The 11,134-nt window shown below is 59.0% G+C and overlaps 1 protein-coding gene across 1 annotated transcript in view; it reads left to right on the top strand.

The window, feature by feature from the left end:
- ZKSCAN2 (zinc finger with KRAB and SCAN domains 2) overlaps nucleotides 1–9,242 on the top strand; it is a 46,859-nt gene extending 37,617 nt beyond the window's left edge. Inside the window, exon 8 of the transcript XR_010751204.1 lies at nucleotides 9,231–9,242. The gene's annotated coding sequence lies outside the window, so the exon portion shown is untranslated. The remainder of the gene's footprint in view (nucleotides 1–9,230) is intronic.
- Nucleotides 9,243–11,134: the final 1,892 nt, after the last annotated feature.

Raw genomic sequence — 11,134 nt, forward strand, 5'->3', positions numbered from 1 at the left:
GTCACAAAAAGGGACCAATACTGGGTGGGTGATTCCACTTCTATGTGGCAGCCAGAGCAGGCAGATTTAGAGAGAACACAGAGTCGTGGTTGTCAGGGACTGGGGGAGAGGGGTGAACAGGAATGAATCTATTGTTTAATGGAGACAGAGTTTCAGTTAAAGAAGATGAAAAAGTTCTGGAGAGGGTTGGTGGTGACGATTGCCCAATATGAATATATTTAATGCCCCTGAACAGTACACGTAAATGGTTAATGTGGTCGAGTTATCATATGTTATGTATGTATTACCACAATTGGGAAGAAAGAAATCCTTTGAGTTAAGCTACTACACTCAACTGCCTTTCTAATAGGGAAGAAAGGAGAGAGGGAGGGAGGGAGGGAGGGAGGAAGATGGATGGAAGAAGAGATGGATAGACGGAGGGGGGGTGGGGGGTGGATGGGCAGATGGGTGGGTGGAGGGGTGGGTGGGTGGGTGGATGGGTAGATGGGTGGGTGGGTGGGTGGATGGGTGGGTGGGTAGATGGGTAGGTGGGTGGGTGGATGGGTAGATGGGTGGGTGGGTGGGTGGATGGGTAGGTGGGTGGGTGGGTGGGTGGATGGGTAGATGGGTAGGTGGGTGGGTGGATGGGTAGATGGGTGGGTGGGTGGGTGGATGGGTAGATGGGTAGGTGGATGGGTAGATGGGTGGGTGGGTGGGTGGGTGGATGGGTGGGTGGGTGGGTGGGTGGGTGGATGGGTAGATGGGTAGGTGGGTGGGTGAATGGGTAGGTGGGTGGGTGGATGGGTAGGTGGGTGGGTGGGTGGGTGGATGGGTAGATGGGTGGGTGGGTGGGTAGATGGGTAGGTGGGTGGGTGGGTGGGTGGATGGGTAGATGGCTGGGTGGGTGGGTGGATGGGTAGATGGGTAGGTGGGTGGGTGGGTGGGTAGGTGGGTGGGTGGATGGGTAGGTGGGTGGATGGGTGGATAGGTAGGTGGGTGGGTGGATGGGTAGGTGGGTGGATGGGTAGATGGGTAGGTGGGTGGGTGGATGGGTAGGTGGGTGGATGGGTAGATGGGTAGGTGGGTGGGTGGGTGGGTGGATGGGTAGATGGGTAGGTGGGTGGGTAGATGGGTAGGTGGGTGGGTGGGTGGGTGGATGGGTAGATGGCTGGGTGGGTGGGTGGATGGGTAGATGGGTGGGTGGATGGGTAGATGGGTAGGTGGGTGGGTGGATGGGTAGGTGGGTGGGTGGGTGGGTGGATGGGTAGGTGGGTAGGTGGGTGGGTGGGTGGGTAGGTGGGTGGGTGGATGGGTAGGTGGGTGGATGGGTAGATGGGTAGGTGGGTGGGTGGGTGGGTGGGTGGGTGGATGGGTAGATGGGTAGGTGGGTGGGTGGGTGGGTAGGTGGGTGGGTGGATGGGTAGGTGGGTGGATGGGTGGATAGGTAGGTGGGTGGGTGGATGGGTAGGTGGGTGGATGGGTAGATGGGTAGGTGGGTGGGTGGATGGGTAGGTGGGTGGATGGGTAGATGGGTAGGTGGGTGGGTGGATGGGTAGGTGGGTGGGTGGGTGGGTGGATGGGTAGATGGGTGGGTGGGTGGGTGGATGGGTAGATGGGTAGGTGGGTGGATGGGTAGGTGGGTGGATGGGTAGATGGGTAGGTGGGTGGGTGGATGGGTAGGTGGGTGGGTGGGTGGATGAGTAGATGGGTGGGTGGGTGGGTGGATGGGTAGATGGGTAGGTGGGTGGATGGGTAGGTGGGTGGATGGGTAGATGGGTAGGTGGGTGGGTGGATGGGTAGATGGGTAGGTGGGTGGGTGGATGGGTAGGTGGGTGGGTGGGTGGGTGGATGGGTAGATGGCTGGGTGGGTGGGTGGATGGGTAGATGGGTAGGTGGATGGGTAGATGGGTAGGTGGGTGGGTGGATGGGTAGGTGGGTGGGTGGGTGGATGGGTAGATGGGTGGGTGGGTGGGTGGATGGGTAGATAGGTGGGTGGGTGGGTGGGCGGGTGGATGGGTAGGTGGGTGGGTGGGTGGGTGGATGGGTAGGTGGGTGGGTGGATGGGTAGGTGGGTGGGTGGGTGGGTAGATGGGTAGGTGGGTGGGTGGGTGGGTGGATGGGTAGGTGGGTGGGTGGATGGGTGGATGGGTGGGTGGGTGGGTGGATGGGTATATGGGTGGGTGGGTGGGTGGATGGGTAGATGGGTAGGTGGGTGGGTGGGTGGGTAGGTGGGTGGATGGGTGGATGGGTAGGTGGGTGGATGGGTGGATGGGTAGGTGGGTGGGTGGATGGGTAGGTGGGTGGATGGGTAGATGGGTAGGTGGGTGGATGGGTAGATGGGTAGGTAGGTGGGTGGGTGGATGGGTAGGTGGGTGGGTGGGTGGGTGGATGGGTAGATGGGTGGGTGGGTGGGTGGATGGGTAGATGGGTAGGTGGGTGGATGGGTAGGTGGGTGGATGGGTAGATGGGTAGGTGGGTGGGTGGATGGGTAGGTGGGTGGGTAGGTGGATGGGTAGATGGGTGGGTGGGTGGGTGGATGGGTAGATGGGTAGGTGGGTGGATGGGTAGGTGGGTGGATGGGTAGATGGGTAGGTGGGTGGGTGGATGGGTAGATGGGTAGGTGGGTGGGTGGATGGGTAGGTGGGTGGGTGGGTGGGTGGATGGGTAGATGGCTGGGTGGGTGGGTGGATGGGTAGATGGGTAGGTGGATGGGTAGATGGGTAGGTGGATGGGTAGATGGGTAGGTGGGTGGGTGGATGGGTAGGTGGGTGGGTGGGTGGGTGGATGGGTAGGTGGGTGGGTGGGTGGGTGGATGGGTAGGTGGGTGGGTGGGTGGGTGGGTGGATGGGTAGGTGGGTGGGTGGATGGGTGGATGGGTGGGTAGGTGGGTGGGTGGGTGGATGGGTAGATGGGTAGGTGGGTGGGTGGGTGGGTGGATGGGTAGGTGGGTGGGTGGATGGGTGGATGGGTGGGTGGGTGGGTGGATGGGTGGATGGGTGGGTGGGTGGGTGGATGGGTAGGTGGGTGGGTGGGTGGGTGGATGGGTAGGTGGGTGGGTGGGTGGGTGGATGGGTAGATGGGTAGGTGGGTGGGTGGATGGGTAGGTGGGTGGGTGGGTGGATGGGTAGATGGGTAGGTGGGTGGGTGGATGGGTAGGTGGATGGGTAGGTGGGTGGATGGGTAGATGGGTGGGTGGGTGGGTGGGTGGATGGGTAGATGGGTGGGTGGGTGGGTGGGTGGGTGGGTGGGTGGGTGGATGGGTAGATGGGTGGGTGGGTGGGTAGGTGGGTGGGTGGGTGGGTGGGTGGAAGGGTAGGTGGGTGGGTGGGTGGGTGGATGGGTAGATGGGTAGGTGGGTGGGTGGGTGGGTAGATGGGTGGGTGGGTGGGTGGATGGGTAGGTGGGTGGGTGGGTGGATGGGTAGATGGGTAGGTGGGTGGGTGGATGGGTAGGTGGGTGTGTGGGTGGATGGGTAGATGGGTGGGTGGGTGGGTGGATGGGTAGGTGGATGGGTAGGTGGGTGGATGGGTAGATGGGTGGGTGGGTGGGTGGGTGGATGGGTAGATGGGTGGGTAGGTGGGTGGGTGGGTGGATGGGTAGGTGGGTGGGTGGGTGGGTGGATGGGTAGGTGGGTGGGTGGATGCGTAGGTGGGTAGGTGGGTAGGTGGGTGGGTGGGTGGATGGGTAGGTGGGTGGGTGGGTGGGTGGATGGGTAGATGGGTGGATGGGTGGGTGGATGGGTAGGTGGGTGGATGGGTGGGTGGATGGGTAGGTGGGTGGGTGGGTAGGTAGATGGGTGGTTGGGTGGGTGGATGGGTAGGTGGGTGGATGGGTGGGTGGATGGGTAGATGGGTGGATGGGTGGGTGGATGGGTAGGTGGGTGGGTGGATGGGTAGATGGGTGGATGGGTGGGTGGATGGGTAGGTGGGTGGGTGGGTGGATGGAAAGTAGCTGCTTCAGCACAGAAGCAGGCGCGTCCAAACAAGGGCTGGGCAGTCTGCTGGTCCGAGGCCCACGCAGCACCTCAGGGGGGCGTCTGCATGCATCAGGAGGTGTGGGGTCCGCTCTCCCGCAAGTTATCTGGAGACTGTTCTCTCCTCCTCCACACCCACAGCCCCGGGTGCAAGATGTTCCTTACCCCCCTCCTCCTGCGTCCCTGCAAGTGGCAACACAAGATAGTGGCCCAGCCCTCAGCTCCCCCCCTCGTCCTTGGTCCGATTTCTGCAGGGCAGCTTCTGGGGCGTGTCTCGCTTCGTCTCTGGAAGAAGATCAGTCCTCGCTGTCCACCCTCCAGGCCCCAGGCCTGCCCGAGACCCTGCTCGTGCCGCCACTCAACATTGACCATACATATCATGCTCCTCCTATTTACCTGTTCTCTTCCCCCTCTCACAGCAGGAGCTCCCTGCTGGAATGATTAGAGCAAATCCTCACCTGGGCTCCTGGCCTCAGTGTTCGACCAGCCCTCTGATCCTGGGGGTGAGCAGGGCACGGTCTGGCACTTGGTCCAGTCTTGGGGACAAGGCTTCTCCACCTGTGCCCACTGTCTGCCCTCTGCTCAGCTTCCTCTTCCATAAAAAGCGGGCTAATGGCCCTGGCCGGTTGGCTCAGTGGTAGAGCGTCGGCCTGGCGTGCAGGAGTCCCAGGTTTGATTCCCGGCCAGGGCACACAGGAGAAGTGCCCATCTGCTTCTCCACCCCTCCCCCTCTCCTTCCTCTCTGTCTCTCCCCCCCCCCCCACAGCCAAGGCTCCATTGGAGCAAAGTTGGCCCGGGCGCTGAGGATGGCTCCATGGCCTCTGCCTCAGGCACTAGAATGGCTCTGGTTGCAACAGAGCAACGCCCCAGATGGGCAGAGCATCGCCCCCTGGTGGGTGTGCCGGGTGGATCCCGGTCGGGCGCATGCGGGAGTCTGTCTGACTGCCTCCCCGTTTCCAACTTCAGAAAAATATAAAAAACCCCACAAAAACAAAAAAAGCGGGCTAACACTGCTGCCCACCCCCACAGGGCTGTCATGAAGGTGAAGAGACAGGGTGTACTCAGCATAGCGCCCAGCACCAAGTGGGCCAAGTGGGTGCCCAATCAGACATAGCAACTCAGGGGGTCCTCGGGTGACAACACAGTTCCATTCCTACGACAGCGACGTCACCCAAATTTTGGCGTAAGTCGAAACACACCCTAACCTATGTCACTTACCTATCCTCACACAGTTGTAACATCATCATCTTCTAGAACATAAAAACACAACTGAGCCACAGAAAACGGAAAAGGACATAAATATACTGTATTGGACACTGTACTGTAGTAACAGGAAAAATGACAAAAAAATGAGTGATAAAAAAACATCCTTCCCTTTATCCCTGTGGTTGGCTGGCACCCTGGAGGGGACACTGCAGGGTGGGAGAGAGGGACCTATGGGGAGGAGGGAGCTGGAGAGGCAGGAGAACCTGCAGCAGGTGCTGGAGACACTGGGTCAGGTGAACCGGGATTGTCTAAGGAACAGGCAGGAGACACTGGGGATGATCCTACCTGTACGACGGGTGTCTCATCTCGAGAAGCAGCTGACTCTGTAGAGGGTGCAGGATCTGGTGCAGGCCTCCCCACCTTCTTAGAGAACTGTTCCAGGCTCGTCTGGAAGGTGGATGGCGTCTTCTCTTCCAAACTCTGCCCTGTAGCTCTGCAGGGCATCCGTCACAGCTCTGTAGACCTCACTGGATCTGTCATCACTGGGGTCCTCAGAGCCCACCGCAGTCTGTAAGTATGACGCTAACGGTGTAAGCCAGAACACTCACATCTCAATTTTTTTTAAGTTTTTATGGGAGTGAGAGCCGTGAACTCGGAACATCGTATGTCAAGACCGTTGTAACCCGAGGACGCCCTGTCTGTGTAAACGGTATCTCAGTAAAGAGAGGAACGGAACAACACGCACTTGACGAGTAAAAGCAAGAACGGGACGAGTCATGACACCCCTTTGCCCCTGCTTATCTGATTTTGTTTCAAACGAAAGTCTTTTGTCAAAAGGACAATTTCTAGCCCTGGCCGGTTAGCTCAGCGGTAGAGCGTCGGCCTAGCGTGCGGAGGACCCGGGTTCGATTCCCAGCCAGGGCACACAGGAGAAGCGCCCATTTGCTTCTCCACCCCTCCCCCCCTCCTTCCTCTCTGTCTCTCTCTTCCCCTCCCACAGCCGAGGCTCCATTGGAGCAAAGATGGCCCGGGCGCTGGGGATGGCTCCTTGGCCTCTGCCTCAGGCGCTAGAGTGGCTCTGGTCGCAACATGGCGACGCCCAGGATGGGCAGAGCATCGCCCCCTGGTGGGCAGAGCGTTGCCCCTGGTGGGCGTGCCGGGTGGATCCCAGTCGGGCGCATGTGGGAGTCTGTCTGACTGTCTCTCCCTGTTTCCAGCTTCAGAAAAATGAAAAAAAAAAAAAAAAAAAAAAGACAATTTCTGATTCTAATAAAAGTGTGTCAAACTGTAACCTTCCTTAAGTGCTACCTTACCACCTTTTAAGAAAGATAAAAGCGACAATATTTGTTCCTTTCTCAAAATACACGATGATCTTAAGACACCTACTTTCCCAAACAGTGTGCACCCCCTTCCCCACCCCGAACCCCTCCTCCGACCTCCGCAAGGTCAAGCATGACTGGCTGGCTGATTGACATCCGTCTGTTGACGTCAGGATGGCTCACTGGGGCCCAGCGGGGAAGGAGAGCCCACCGGTCCGGACCTGGGTCGGGATCCAGGTGTCCTAAGTCCATCCTTCCTTCCTCCACACGTCTCTGCCCTGTCACGCACAATCCTAGGCACAGGATTAAATTCAAGGTCGATTAATCACCTGGCCCTTAGCTTTAGACGATATTGAGCAAGAAGCTAACTTGAGAAAAGTGTACTGTTAGGTTGTAATCTTGTAAGTCGTCGAAAACTAACGTAAGAGGACCTCCCTCCCAGGTGGCTCACCAGCGGCACCATCACCCCCCCTCAGGGCGGCCTCCTCCCGTGTGGGAAAATGGCTGGGAATTAGACTGTGGTCCTGAGACAAGTCTGTTGTGTGGACTTTGGAACGCCACGTCCTGCGGGGGTAGAACGCTGCCCTTGCAAACACTGGTGAGATTGTTTAAAGGAAAATGGTTGATCCCTAGGGCTCCTCCCTACATACCTGAAAGACATTAATTACCCTTCTCTGCACCTAAGCCCAGGCTCTGCTAATTTGCTTAATGAGTCAAGAGACCAATAAATACGATGAGGCTGCAGTGATCTGGTCTCTCGGTCCTAGAGGCCGGGAGTCCCCTGGACCCGTCTTTTCTCTCTGTTGCGTCTTGCGTGTGTTTTTTTCTCCAGTCCTGCAGCGCCCTCCTGTCGTGCGCGCCCACGGCCGAGCTGGCCTCGGCAGTTCCGTGTCATGGGGACCGCCCTGCGCCTTGTAGCGTCTTCAGCAGCATCTCTGGCCTCCCCCCACCGGGAGCACCACTACCCTGAGCTGCGACAACCGAAAGTGTCCCCAGATAGATAGCCGGATGTCCCCTGGGTGGCGGAACTGGTCAGGAACCTCAGAGGATTTGGGATGTTGGTGGAAGCTCCTCTGTGCAAACCGCCCTCCCAGGGCGACAGGGAGGCCCCCCAGAGAGACAGACCCAGCCCTCGGGGCTGGCACAGGGCGTCTGGGAGACGATGGTCTCAGTGTCTGCTCAGAAACTGCTCCCGGCTCCGCGACGAGGCCAGAGCACCCCACGTGCCTGACCGACGCACCCAGCACGCGCTTCCTGACGCCTTCCGTTCACAGAGCGCGGCGCGGGGCAGGGTCTGGGGTCCGGGCCTTGTCGAAGGGGCATGGGGCTAAGGGTTTGGTTTTGTTTTTTCTCCTAGATCCAGTTATGCTTCTTTTTTGATTTTTTTTTTTTAAAGACTTAACATGTTCACCATTTCTAAGTGCCCAGTTCAGTAGCATTGTCCTCACCACTGTCTTTTCTCAGACATTTCCATCTTCTCCAACCGCATGCAATTCTGTGTCCGTGCCACACGAACGCCTCATCCCCTTCTCCCTCTGTCCCCTGGCTGCCACTCCACGCTCTGTGTCCGCGGCTTTGCTGCTCCAAACGCCTCCCGTCAGGGCGAGCCCACAGCACTCGGCCTTTCCTGGCGGGCTGATGCGCATCGTGCCCTCACGGGCCGCCCGCGCTGGGGCCCCGGTCAGCATCTCCTCTCCTTTAGAGACGAACTGTTACCCCCTTGTGGAAACAGGCCGTGTTTTATCGACCTGTTCATAGACACTTGGGTTGCCCCCCTCCTTGTGGTGAGGAGTCATGTTGTAAGAACTGGAGTACAATAGGAATTCTTTCTTGATGGCTAAAAAAAACTTGAATGTCACTTTTTTCTTTTTCCTTAAAATGGACTCGAGTCCCTTTTCCCCCCTTACCAGTGCTTGGCTTTCCCGGCTCTGTCCCTGGCAGTGACATCCGGCATCCGTGGTGTCTTCTTCAAGATCTAACCCCTCCTTCCCTGGGCGACAGCATCTGGATGTTCCTTGGAGGACCACACGGGCTGTCCTGTCTCGGCTCACACAGTGTGGGGGGCGCTGACACCCCGCCCCCATCCATCCCCGCATCAGTCGGCTCTCCCAGCCCATCCTTTCACCACTGGAGGGGCTGGGCGTCGACCTAGGTCCAGCTCACCCGACGTTCCACCTCCCGGCCGTCCCAACCGGGTCAGGGATGGGCAGAGAATGAGAGCCAGGCCATTAACATGAAATTCTGGAGGCCCTGGCCAATTGGCTCAGTGGTAGAGCGTTGGCCCAGCGTGTGGAAGTCCCGGGTTCGATTCCCAGTCAGGGCACACAGGAGAAGCGCCCATCTGCTTCTCTACCCCTCCCCCTCTCCTTCCTCTCTGTCTCTCTCTTCCCCTCCCGCAGCCGAGGCTCCACTGGAGCAAAGTTGGCCCTGGGCACTGAGGATGGCTCTGTGGCCTCCGCCTCAGGCTCTAGAATGGCTCCAGTTGCAATGGAGCAACACCCCAGATGGGCAGAGCATCGCCCCCTGGTGGGCATGCCGGGTGGATCCCAGTCGGGCGCATGTGGAAGTCTGTCTGCCTCCCCGCTTCTAACTTTGGAAAAATACCAAAAAAAAAAAATTCTGGGGAATTTTTCTGGAGATTTTTGGGAATGACAAGCAGCACCCTTTCTCTGGTTGTTGGGAGGGAGAGGTGATGCCAGCCAGCAGCCATCTCTGCCACACGAGGGACAAGGCTGAGGAGAAGGGTGTCACAGAGGCGAGCAGAGCCCAGCGGGCGACCGCGGTGGATGACTTCCACGTCGTGTCCTCAGACCCAGCCGGGCTGGGCTGGCCCTGGTCTTTCCAGGATTTTCTCTTTCCTGAGCCGGCTGGAGCTCAGCTGCTGGCCCCTTGCAACAGCGAAAAGAACAAAGATTCCCATCTAATACCCGCCAGCGCCCATCTCTCTTTCCCATTTTGGGATGCTGAAGTCTGCGCACGCGCGGACGTCTCCCTGGCATTTCCAAGGACAGCGGACAATCTTCGGAAGCGAGGGGCGCGCGGCAGCACCTGCGTCACCCTGGGGCCCACCTGTCTATCCAGGTTAGAGGGGGACTTTACAGTCAAACCAGGGAGATGCGTCGGGCACGTAAATAAATAACTCCCGCCCGCCAGAGGCTGCGCGGGACAAAGCCAGCTGCAGGTGACCCGCCCTGGCGTGTCCGGCGGCCACTAGAAAGGCAGGACGGTCCCACGCTGGGGAAACTCCTGGGCAAGTGGGGCCGGAAAACGGAGACGAGAGGATTAAACGAGGCCAGACCACTGGACCCATTTACAGCCAGCTGGTGAATCACAAGACCTCCCTCTGTCTTCCCTAACCAAGGACACTTGACAGCAAAGAATGGATACTTCTCCTCTCTGACCCGAGAATAAATAGCGTAAATCACCCCAGTCGGGGGAGATAGGGGACGGAGACCCAGTGAATGAATGCCCTGTGTGCCGCCCAAAGCCAAGGACGGATGAAGTCAAGGGGGACGGATAACGGAAACCCGATCTGAGCCAGGCAGACCCAAGATAAAAGTAACACGGTGAAAACAACCAGGGGACGATCCCAAACCTCCCTGGTGCGCGCATCCCGATGAACCGACAAGCTGGAGGACGCAGCGGGCACGGGAACGAAATGTTCTGCCGAAACCCTCCCCCAAGACTCTCCCCCGCAGGAGAGGAGAAACACTCAGAACAAAGGACCCGGCACGGGCTCGCTCTAGAGCACACCTGTGCCCACGCTGGGGCATGGACGCTTGACTTCCTTCTGAACTCTAAGGGCCCCCAGGAGACTTGTGACCAGGAGGAGCAGTGGGCAGCGGCGGCTCGTCCCAGGCGTGCCCCCCACCCCCGACCCTGTCTCCAGGGCCTCCTCTCCTCTGACTTCCCAGGGAGCCGCGGGTGCCCCGCCCTGGCCCCCTTCCTTCCTGTGACCTTCCTGGGGAGCCCAAGCAGAGCCCCGCCTGGTCTCTGCCGCTGCCGCCTCTGCCCCGAGAACCTTCCTCCGTCTCCGTCCCCAGCTTTCACAACCGTCCTCTGAAAACCACCGACTTGTGTTGTGGGACCTCGCCTGCACAAGGTCAAGGACCCACACGGGACTGGCCGGCCCGAGGCTGACCCACTCCGTGCCCGGTGCCCATCCGTGCAAACACCAGGACGAGCTGACCTGGGCCAGCAGGGAGCGTACACCTCACAGGCTGGGGGACGGCTGTTACGAAAACCTTGAACATGCTCCGGTACCAGCCTGGAGTCTTCTCCTTGAAATTTAAATTTTTTTTTTATTTTGGAGTGAGGAAGGGAAAAGAGAGAAACCTCCATTTGTTGTTCCATTCATTCATGTTGTCATGGGTTGATCCTTGGATGGGCCCCTGACCAGGGATCGAACCCACAACCTGGGCACATCAAGACGACACTCTAACCCAGTAGCTGCCCGGGCAGAGCTCCTTGCACTTGTTAGGAAGTCTTGAAAGTAACCGAGAGGCAATCGCCTCCCTGGGGCAGCGTGGTCCGCAGCCCACACCCCCGGAGACGCCAGCCCAGATGCAGGTGGTGGGGAAAGATGGCCGTGTTTCTAGGAGGGGCAGCTGGGGCTTCCTCCCTGCCACTCTGCCTGCCCAGGTTGAGTCCGTCACTC

Source organism: Saccopteryx leptura, chromosome 4, assembly GCF_036850995.1.
Source record: "Saccopteryx leptura isolate mSacLep1 chromosome 4, mSacLep1_pri_phased_curated, whole genome shotgun sequence".
Classification (NCBI taxonomy): Eukaryota; Metazoa; Chordata; class Mammalia; order Chiroptera; family Emballonuridae; genus Saccopteryx; species Saccopteryx leptura.